Source organism: Oenanthe melanoleuca, chromosome 9 (genome assembly GCF_029582105.1).
Source record: "Oenanthe melanoleuca isolate GR-GAL-2019-014 chromosome 9, OMel1.0, whole genome shotgun sequence".
NCBI lineage: Eukaryota > Metazoa > Chordata > Aves > Passeriformes > Muscicapidae > Oenanthe > Oenanthe melanoleuca.
In genome coordinates, this window is record NC_079343.1 from 2,448,787 (window position 1) to 2,459,822 (window position 11,036).

Genomic DNA, 11,036 nt, shown 5'->3' on the forward strand with positions numbered 1-11,036 from the left:
TTTGGAAGGAACCTTGAAGACCATCTAAGCCCCCTGCCATGGGCAGGGATATCTCCCACTGGACCAGGTAGCTCAGGGCCCTGTCCTGCATGTAATTGTCCAAAATCCCTCTTTGAGCTCCTCTGGATGCTTTATAGGCTTTATAGGGTCTTCCCTGAGCCTTCTCCTCTCCAGGCTGAACAGCCCCAGTTCTCTCAGCTTGTCTTCATCAGAGAGGAGCACAGGCTTTCCACACAAGTCAGGAGTTCTTGGCCCTGCTGTGTGCTGGGCTGACACAGGAGCTGCCTGCCATGGGCTCTGCAGTTTCACAGCCAGTGTCTCACCTTGGCACTGCTAAAAGCATCACAGCAGCAGTGACCTCAGCCCTGAACAGAGAGGAAAGTTTGGAATAGACCACAGGAAGGCAGGGGCCCTTGAGGCTACACCCCAAGCTGTTTACTGGCAAGGTTCCAGGCCCACTCTTTATGTTCCCAAATAGAGAGAAGTCTGTCCCATTATTAACCATCAATAAACAGCAGCTTGGGGACTTTCCCCCCACCAGGCAAAGCCTTTCAGCCTGTTGGGAGCAGCTTGCAGCAGGTTAACTCCCTCTTTGTCAGACTCAAGATGGGGCCCTTGGAGCCTCACAGGGTGTCTGCAGGGATGCAGAATTATCAAAAAGTATTTGTTTTTGTAAATGAACTGGAAGAGGGTCAGCTCCTCCTCCCCACCCTTCATGCTGTCCTTTCTGTTTTTAGCATGCTGTAAATGGCCAGCTTCTCTGATAATTTTTGCATAATTGGGAATGATTTCAGCAAGTGGCCCAACAAAAGCTGCTCTGAGCTACTAAGTAATTTACTGAATTTGTTCTCAATTAATATAGAAGCCTTAGGAACAATCAGTCTGTATTCCTTTTTTAGGCACAAGGAGATCTCTAGCCTGATGAAGAGACATCCAGAGCTTAAGCAGCATCTAATCAGCTGAACACTGGAAAGAAACATGTTCCTACACTCATGTACCTTATCTATTTTTCAGAAAACCCCTCCTAATCTAGAAATTTTTATCCATTTTCATCTGCTCTGGAATTACCCTTTTTCTGTCTCCAGACTACCCCTTTCCTCTTCTCATGGAAATATCATTCCTGCTCTGAACTTTTCCTTGGTGTGTTGGGGATTTTTTGGGTGGGAGGGGGTGGTGGAGGGAAGGGCTTTTCTGTGCAAACCTCTCCTAGGAGCTGATCAACTGTTTCTATGCAGTCCAATAAAGACAGCAACAAATGCAATATCCCAATGTGCTGTGCCTTGGAATCTGTGCAGGAATTGTTCCAGCCATGAGAGGATGTAGAGAGGAGGAGAGAAAGAAGTGGTGGCTGTCCAATTCAGTGTGCTCTGAGCTGGCAGAATGTGGGAGGCACACCTACCTTGAAACACTGAAAAGGGTGGGCCAGCCTGGCTTGGACTGGCACAGTTTGTCTTTTGTTTAACAGACCTGGCCTGGGTTTGGCACTGCTACAGTATGAGAGTGATGACATCTATCATGACAAGCCAAGACTGTGTACAAGAACCTTTCTGCACAGACCAAACTCCCATAATTACAAATGTTGGGCTAACCCCTAAGCCTGCCTTTTCTTTCACAAATTCACACCAGTAGTGGTGCTTAAAATTATTCTATCAGCAATTCACTTGCTCATGTCTATTCTCAGCTTCTGTTTCCAGCCTTGAGGTTGTCCAGATTGTCCCTTTGTCCTTTTAAGACCTGCACTAAGCACACTAATCTTCAGTAAGCAATCAAATCTCCCCATCTGTGCCTTTACTATTTCCCTTGGCACCATGGCACGACTTCTCTATTTTAATTAACTCGAGACGGATGCCTTGTCAGGACTTAGCTGCTCTGATTTCTCATTATGTTATCATAATGCCATTTAGCAACACCACCCTCCTCAGCTAGGAAAACTGATTCCAGCCCCTAGAAGCCAACAGAGTGAAACACAGAGCACTCACCAGGGCCCACAGCAATATTTGCTCTCATTCTTGTTAACCTGCTGCATTTCCTTCCCACCGAATGCACCAGTTCTGCCTACTCACAAAAGCACACTTTAGGGTATGTTTTCTTCTTTTGTTTTTTATAGTCATGGTCACTTAATTTCAACTTTTAACCCCTCTGAGCACTGCTAGAATGCCAACCACATGCACCTTATTAAAAGCAGTTTCAATTTACTCATTGCCAGCTGCAGTTGGTGGTACCCCACACCACTGTTTGCCCTTTTCCTGTCAAGCAACTCATTGCTTCAAATTTTCCTGAACCCATTTAATATTTTGCAGCCATTTAAGTCCTGAAGTCCTCACAAATGAGAGGGAAGGCTTTTGCTTTCATGTCCTTCCAAACCTGCAACACCTCATCCTCTGTCTCTTCCCCAGGCCTGCTTTGGTCTCTTAAATTGCTGTGTGATTGCTGCAGGTGCTGTGAGTTGCTGTTTGTGCACAAAGCACCAACTCAGCACCAGGGACCTGTTTCACATGAGCTCCTGGTCAGCTCTTTAGTGAAGCTCCCTTTGTCAGCACCTGCCCAGCAGCAGAATTAGACATTCAGTGCTACACATCCTCCCTCAGGCTCATGCACCCAGCTTTGTAGTGGCTGTGTGACCCTAATGGGCTGTGAGCTGTTCTCTGGGAATAAGGAGTGCTGAAAAGGCTGCTCAGAGCCCATGGCAGCAACGTGAGACTTGTGTCAAGCATCCAGCAATTTACTGCTAGGCAGCATCAGCAACATGCAAGGAAGGTGTAATTTGGACAAACATCTGGGACTTGCAGGAACAAACACAAGGAAGGATTCTCTGGCACACTCCAGGGAAGATGCCTCCAAAAACAGCCTCCTGTAGGCCTGTCATAGGCTGAATAATCAGATGGGATCTCTCCCAAAATTCCCTGACCAAAATCAACACTGAGATTGTTTGTTGTGGCTCTCTAAATGTTAATAATGCTAGTTTACATCCTCTAAAAGTGTAGTTCTGTGTTTTTCCATCTTTAGGAAACCCTGCCAGATGTAAATATTTAAAGCAGAACAGGTGCAAGAAGCCTACTGAGCGGGATGTAATATCACTGCTCTCTCTTTTGTTCATGGACTGCATGAGAGTCTCACAGCCTAAAGTCTCATTTTGTGGATGAAAAATACATTCAACAGTCACTTTTACAGCTCCCACATAGGAAAGACAGGATTTTAAGCATATATATTCAGGGTACAGGTTGACAGTAAAAAAAGTCGAGGTATTTTAATGTAGGAAGACTGCCCAGTTTCAGGACTTTAGGCGACTTGAGGTTGTGGAAAAGAGGGTTTGTTGACAACACTCAGTGAAATTCAGGGCCAGGAAATGATTTCCATGTGCTCATGGACACACTTCCAATGTTGGATGTGCAGGGCCATCTAGTGGGAAGTGTCTGTGTGCAACAGCAGCCCCAACACAGGCAGGGTTTCACAGTAGCCTAACAAAGACATCTTTGGCTGCTACATCTCAGAAATGCATTTTACAAGTTTTTCTCTCCCTGCTGAGACAGTACAGCATCCCCAGGAACAAGGAATCAAGCCTGTCTCGCTGCAGCATCCTGTGCTACAAAAGTGTCATTTCCTAAAATTAATTTTTTTGGGCTAATGACTTCGGGAACTTTGCTCAAAAAAAGGGAACAACAACAAGACCGACCCCCTCCCCCCCAGACCCTCAGTTTCAGTTTTTTTCTCATTAATACAAGTGCAAAAAAGGCACTTGTGTGATGGAGCAGAAAGGCATTAGTGTATGGGTAACACTCCATCCCTGGTGTTGGGTGGAATTAATCAGATTGAGGTGCTGGCTGGGACTCAGCAATTTTTCATGGAAATATCAAGTGTTCTGAGTCAGATTCTCTGGTAAAATGGCTGTGATGACTTAAGGAATACTGGCATCTCTTCAGATTAATTCCCCCATCTGTGCAGTGAGAAGGGTGAGAAGTGGGGGTCTACAGCACTTGCAGGGTTGCCTAAAAATCCCTGTGATTCAGGAAAACAACTAGGTTTTCCAAAAGCATGGGGAAATCACTCATTTTTAAGTTTTTACCATTTTCTCATGTTTACTACTACATTAAAGCTTAGAAAAGCATTGCTGCTTTATAAAGAGGTTTGCCCCCCTCTGATTTACATATGAAGTAATAGTTCAAGCACTGTAACAAAGCCTTCTTCTCTGGGACCTTGTTAATCAGCTGCTTTTGCTAAGATGTTTACCTGCCAGCAATGCAGCTTTTCTGATTTCCAGTTAAATTGGAGTTTCTTTTCCAGCCTTTTCCCCCGTGGAGCCCATTACACAGCCTGTCCCTACCTAGTTTCATGAAACCTTTGAAGAAAGTGTTTTTTGAGGCCTCTCTCACTGTGTCAAGTTAGGCTAAACCTGGCTAATATGCACAGTAGTTATTCAAAGAGAGGGGCAAGTAGGCAGGTACAAATAACAAGATTTCATAAATCTTTCTGATATGGAAAGTTGGCTAAAAAGCAGCCACAATATGAAGATAAATGTTCCTGTTAAAAACTCTTTAATGCTGTGCAACCAATTATTCCATTCCATGAAAGCTAACATTAACTATTCACTTGTTCTTTACTTCAGCTTGGACACTGAAGGGATGTGACAGGCCAGCACCTCAGTAATTAGAACTAAATCAGATATTTCTCCTGGAAACTGCAGCACACATCAGGTAGATCAGGCAAAAAATGCACAACTTCAAATACCTGTTGTTGAAAAAGGGATGGGGAAAACAAAATTATTGTCAGAGAATCTGATCAGCGTGTCTCAGGAGCAGGGTGCCAGGCACACAGACTCACCTGAAGGGCAAGCAGGTGGTTCCTGCCCTCCTGCTGCCCACTCCTCCCCTCCCTGCCACAGGCTGCAGCACCTGTGGGAGGAAGGGCACAGCACTCAGAGCTGTCCCCCTCCCTGACTCATGCTTCTCTGCATTTACCTGGCTTCTTCCACTACTCAGGTATTGCAGCACCTTGTTATTTTAGGTAATTTCTAATCACTGGGGCAATGCTTCCCAATCTGGAGAATACTAACCTGGGTTTGATCCATGCTGGCATTAGGGAAACATCTGTAAAAGAGCCAAGGGCAGGGAAAGCTGCCTCCTCCAGCCCCAGCTGGCACTGCTCTGACTGATGTGCAGGGTTTTGCTCCTCCCCATTGAGTGAGGGGATGCAGCAACCTCTCTTGTACAGAACTCCATACCAAAGCAACAAATGAGGAACCCAAGGTCTGTCATCATCATACCATTTCTGTGACAACACAGCAGATGTACCTGTGTGTGAGCCCAGACTTCATTCTTGACTGGGCAACTCATTTAAAGGGCTGAGGAAGAAGTTAACTCATTCTGTGGCTGGCTTCTGTCCACTTTGGGACACCACTCTGTCAGCTCTGAAAGAGCCAGGCTCTTTGAGACACTGCCAAGCTCCAAATGACTCCACAGCTATAACTGTGCAGCCAGCAGCACTCCCCACTTCTCTCTCATACACCTCCCATTCAAACTCTGCAAACTCATCAGTCACTGCTGCCTTTTTTCTTTTCCATAGCAAAATCCCAATGTATTAATTGCTTTGAAGAACCCTAAAATGTCTGATTTTCAAGAAAAGTTAGACTCCCTGTAAGGTGTTTCAAACCAGGTACATAGAAACAGAGGTATTGAGAATAAACAACCCTTTTTCAAAGGTGCAGGTTCTGGAAGTGCATTTTAGGGCAAGAAATTGCCCTCTCCAAGACCAGCTTGGATGGGGCTTTGAGCAATCTGGTCTAGTGAGAGATGTCCTGACCATGGCAGGAAGGTTGGAATGAGATGATCTTTAACGTAGTTTCCAACCCAAACTATTCTATGATCCTATAACCTTTGTATTAAAGTGAAGAATAATTTCTGAATCTCTTTCCCCAAACCAAAGTGTCCTGTTTCACAGGTTTACCACTTTTCAACACAGAGCAACCCAGAACAGAGCACCCACCCCACACTAACACAGCCCCACTTGCATGGCTCAGCTCCTGGCTGTCCTCCCAGCAACTCTTCCCAGCTCCCAGCCCTGCACTGGCATACTGCCTCAAAAATGGCTTCTGAACATTCATTAGAGAAACAGGTAACAGATGAGGATGCTTGAGTCCTGCCTAGGCCTATCAGCTGCCTTAGAAACATTAATAACCCCTCTGTGAAAAATCAAACCTCTGAGAGAGATTGGTTTGTTGCAGAGTGATAGCAGCAGCCAAAACCATGAAAGGATAAAACCAAAGAATAGTACTCAGCAAATTATCCCTCCCTAAATAGCCTGCCAGCTACAAGACACATAAAATACCATATTTTAAAACCTGTTGGTAATTAGTGTAACTGCAAACCAAATTATGACCTTGGCATTGTCAATACTCATGATCCATTAATGGAGCATTTTGTCAGATGCTGAGTCCTTTCAGTTTGACTGCTTCATTTACTGTTACTGCAAAAATATATTAATGGTTATATTTCACTAGCATAAGAGCCTTGCTTATAATCCATACTCTATCACAAACAAACTCTATCACACACGAATATTTGATGATTTTGAGGAACATGGTCAGAAGTTTCACCTTCCAGCTGTGATGGCAGCTCAGGCAGCAGCAGGAAGGAGGCTTCTGGAGCAAGAGAATAAGAGCAACCAACACTGCCAAAATTATCTATCTAACAAACTGCATTTAAAACTCTGTGTTTTGTTCTCTTCTGGGATTTACAACTTGCCACTTCAAAATGAAATCTGGCCGTGACATTGCCACTAACAACATAAATCAAACATACAGATTTATTTCCAAAATGTATTTTCCAGTGAGTAAATCAAGCAGAAGCATTGCTAACCAGATTGTTACCAACTGCACTGCTGGCCATTTCAAAGGCTTTATCTCTCATCCATCTTTCAAATGTTCTTTTGTTTGCCTGCATTTAAACACTGCCTGGCAGACCAGTGGGATTTTACACACAGCATAGGGCTACTTCTCACAGTTTACAAACTGGCTGTAGTGCTCCTCTTCCTCAAGGACTAACCCACTGCACTCAGCCAAGATGTTTCTTCCCTCAGAACAGCACTTGTGGTTTGGTTCCTGCCCTCCATACCAGCCATACAAGACCCTGTGGCAGTGTGAGCAAGCCAGCTTCTATGCACCATTATTTATTTCACTGGGATATGAAACAAAAGCACACAAGCAGTGGAAGGGAGCAGCAGCCTGTCCTGCTCACAGCTTGGTGTGCACTGTCCCTGTGTTTAGACCTGAGCCTGCTGTGCTATTGCATTCACCCTCACTGATTTTATCTGACTACTCACTTCTCTCTTATTTAAACCATTTTGCTTTGAGGCCTCCTTTGATCCCAACTTTATTGTTTGAAAGGCCATCCCATGAGAGGCACTCTCATGAGTTGCTGCCTCACTGATGGACTGGATCTATTATTTGAAGCTGTGTATCTATGGCTACTTAAACCCCTATCTCTCTTTTTTCAGCTTCCTGGCTGAGTCCTTAACAAAGTTCCTCAGAGCATTTGATGTATTCAGGCAGAGAGCAATATAAAATGAAGCAGGGAAACCAAGCCACACAAAACAGTAATAAAATATTTCCTATAACCTTCCCTCAAGGCATCACAACAGCATCTTCCTTAGCAGAGCTGAGAAAATTTTGCTTATAGGTTGCACTGGGACATTTATGGAATAGCACATTTTGCCATCCTCATGCTTTAAGCTGAATACTTATTTTGCCTTCCAGATAGCAGTGCCTGTTAATGCAGGTATTCTGGAGGTATTCTTGCCTCATCTGGACAGATGTCAATGACATACAGGCATATCTGGAAGGAAAAAGCTTCTGAAAACATTGTATTTTAACCTTTCTGTAGTCAGGTTCCTGTGGTTTCTTGTCCCTCCCAGGTGCTGTCTTTGGTCTCTAGAGTGTTGGAGTTTTTAATGATTTGGTGAAAAAATTATTTTGACATAGTTCTTCATAGCACATAATGCAAATAATTTTTCCACGTTGATTTTATAGACATTTTTATTACTCAAGAGCTTTCTGTTTAAAGCAGAAGGTTTAAGGGCAGTCACAACTCCAGCACAAGCAGCTGGAGAAATGTCTTCAATACTTTCTTTTTTTCCTCAAAAGCCCTTTAAATTCTTTGGGGCAACAAGCAGTTTACAATCAATCACCCCCAGCCCCCAGGACAGCAATAATGAGACTGTGATCAGCCTCATTCTGGAGGCACTGGGCACTCCCTCCTGCCCCTGTTGGTGTCATTATCAGTGCTGGGAGGCAGCACAGCCAAGCTTTTTAATACCATAATTTGCTCTTGTGACCCTTTCTGCTGCATTTCATCACCTCCTTGGCTGCAAATAAGGCAATGTCAGTGTCTCACAGGGAAGACAAGCAGGAGATGTTGAGGCTGAGTACCCTTGCAGAATCTGTGGCTGAAAATCTTTTCATTTCCTTTGCTAAGTACTGCTGTTATTAACAGCAATTCACGATTCTAAAATTTGCAGCATACACTGGCTCACCAAGCACTGAGAAGAGAGTGGCAATTAACTTAATGAAAGCCCTGGGAAGCAGTCAGATAAGTAGCAAGGACTGCTCCCTTCAACCTAGGGCAGGCTCCTGCTAGCAATCTGGACAGAAAAAGCTCCATATCCCATTACCAATTCTCTGCAAACCCAAGGAATACTGATAAGAACCCATGAATAATTAAGTTTAACCTGATGTTAGCAGAAACTGGATTGCAGATGTTAGACTCTTCATTGGTTCACTGGCAGGAAATAGCCTGGATCAAATTCATTCTGTAAGCAATTCCTTGGAAACAAATAGAGCTAGTTCAGCAAACACTTTAGTTCTGAGTCTCAGGGTTAAAGAATCTGCTACATTCTTCCATGGCAGAAAATTAAAAATTTGTATAGATTGCTCTTTGTGGGTTGCTTGTGCTAATAGTTGTCTTTAATCATTGGATGCAAACACTTCCTACCACCATGAGGAGACTGAGGTTTCCATGTTTTGGGAGGCTGGGCTTGCTTCATCTAAAAACTCCCTCCCCGTGTTTCCATGCTGCCCCCATGAGGATTTTCCTCCTCCTTTCCCCAAGGATCCCTGGCACCCTGCTCTTCCCTCTCCAGGGACTGTGCATTCCTTAGTCCCTCTTCCCTCCAGGACCCTTTTCCTACTCACCATGCCAAGGGCTGTGTACATCTGCTAAACAGATGGCAGCTGTGCCACGTGCCCCTCATTTACAGGTCTTTGATTTCCCTTCCCTTTTATGTCCACTGATGTCCCAAACAATTCTGGACAGGCTGAATTAATCAGAATTAATCAGAGAGGACGATTAGGTTCTCCAGTGGCCAACATTTTGAGCCAAGCTGATCAACAACTGTGGTGAAATAGCTTGAAATGAAGTGATAGCAGAAAAGGACAGCTGAGAGAACTGCAAGTTGAAGAGTATTTAGGAAGTAAAAAAACTCTAGTGTAATGCATAAGGGCTGCCATGGATCAGCTGCTGTTCAGCATCCTGTGCATTTGCCAGTGCCTGCAGTGACACTGTTGTTTAGGTCTGTGCAGGTTATGGCCATGGACAGCTGTGGCCAGCTGTGGCCAGCTGTGGCTATGGATGGATGGTTGATTTAAGCTACTTCCCATAAGGAAGGGAAATAAAAGGCTCTAAAGCTGGAAATTTCTGTCTGAAGTAAACATCCTAAAGCCTGCAGTTCTCTCATCCCAGAAGATGCTTTACATGAATCTCCAAGAACAGTTTTGGGTATCTCCAGGTCTAGATCCCCTCTAACTTCTCCAGCAAGGGGACAACAGCTGCCATTTGCTGGAAATGGGGACACTGTGTTAGAGCTTTCCCAGCTCCTGAGGAGCAGCAACAAACTTTTCTAAAGACTGAATGTATTGAAACTCCCTGAAACCGTGTTGGAGGTAAAAGCTCCTCCCTGTCTAGATTATTTTCTCCAAATCTTTGTTTTATTGAGCTCAATTTGAACCTGAATTAGGCTGTAAATGTAATTTCAAGTGCTCTCTGTTGCCTACATCCTTCTTCACATGGCATATTTGGGTATATATTTTCTGATGCCTTTACCTTTAGTGCCTACCCTTCAGAGTTCAGAAACTCCATTCAGAAATCATATGTATGAATAACTTTCAAATAAAAAATCTAGGCTCCCAGTTTTGCTCAGACATCAGCCTGGAATCAGCACCAGAATCACAGAATTATTTAGGCTGGAAAAGACTTGTAACACCATACAGACCAAGTGATAACCCAGCACCACCACAATGCTCATGGCCAATGTGTATCCCCACATCTGCCTGCTTTTTGAACACTTCCAGAGATGGGGACTCCACCACTGCCCTGGGCAGCCTTTTCCAATGCTTGACAACCCTTTTGGTAAAGACATTTTTCTTAATATCTGATCTGAACCCTTCCCTGGCACAACTTGGTGCCATGTCCTCCTGTCCTGTCCCATCTCTTTTTACCTGGGAGCAGTGCCCATCACCTACCTGGCTGCAGCCTCCTCTCAGGGAGTTGTAGAGAGTGAGAAGATCCCCCTGAGCCCCCTTTTCTCCAGCTTCAACACTCTCAGCTCCCTCAGTTACTCCTCACCCGACTTGTGCTCCAGCCCCTTCCCCAGCTCCATTCCCCTCTCTGGACACAGTACAGCCTCTCACCATTTCTCTTGAAGTGAGGAGCCCAAAACCAGTACTTGATGTATGCCCAGCACAGGGGAATAGTCACTGCCCTGGTCCTGCTGCCACCCTTTTGCTGATAAAAGCCAGGGTGCCATTGGCCTTCTTGGCCAGCTGGGCACAGCTGTGACCTCTGATGTCTGTCAGCACTTCTTACAAGCCTTGGTATTACTTGGAGCAAAGAAGGACTTTGGCATTTTATAAGTCTCCTCTTTCCAAAACAAAGGGAAAGCTCTCAAAAACAACATCACTGCAGACCAATGAGTGGTTTCATATACCCCTCATGAAAAAAGGCTTCCTCCTACATTAAAATCAGTATCTCATGCAGAATAAAACCTACCAA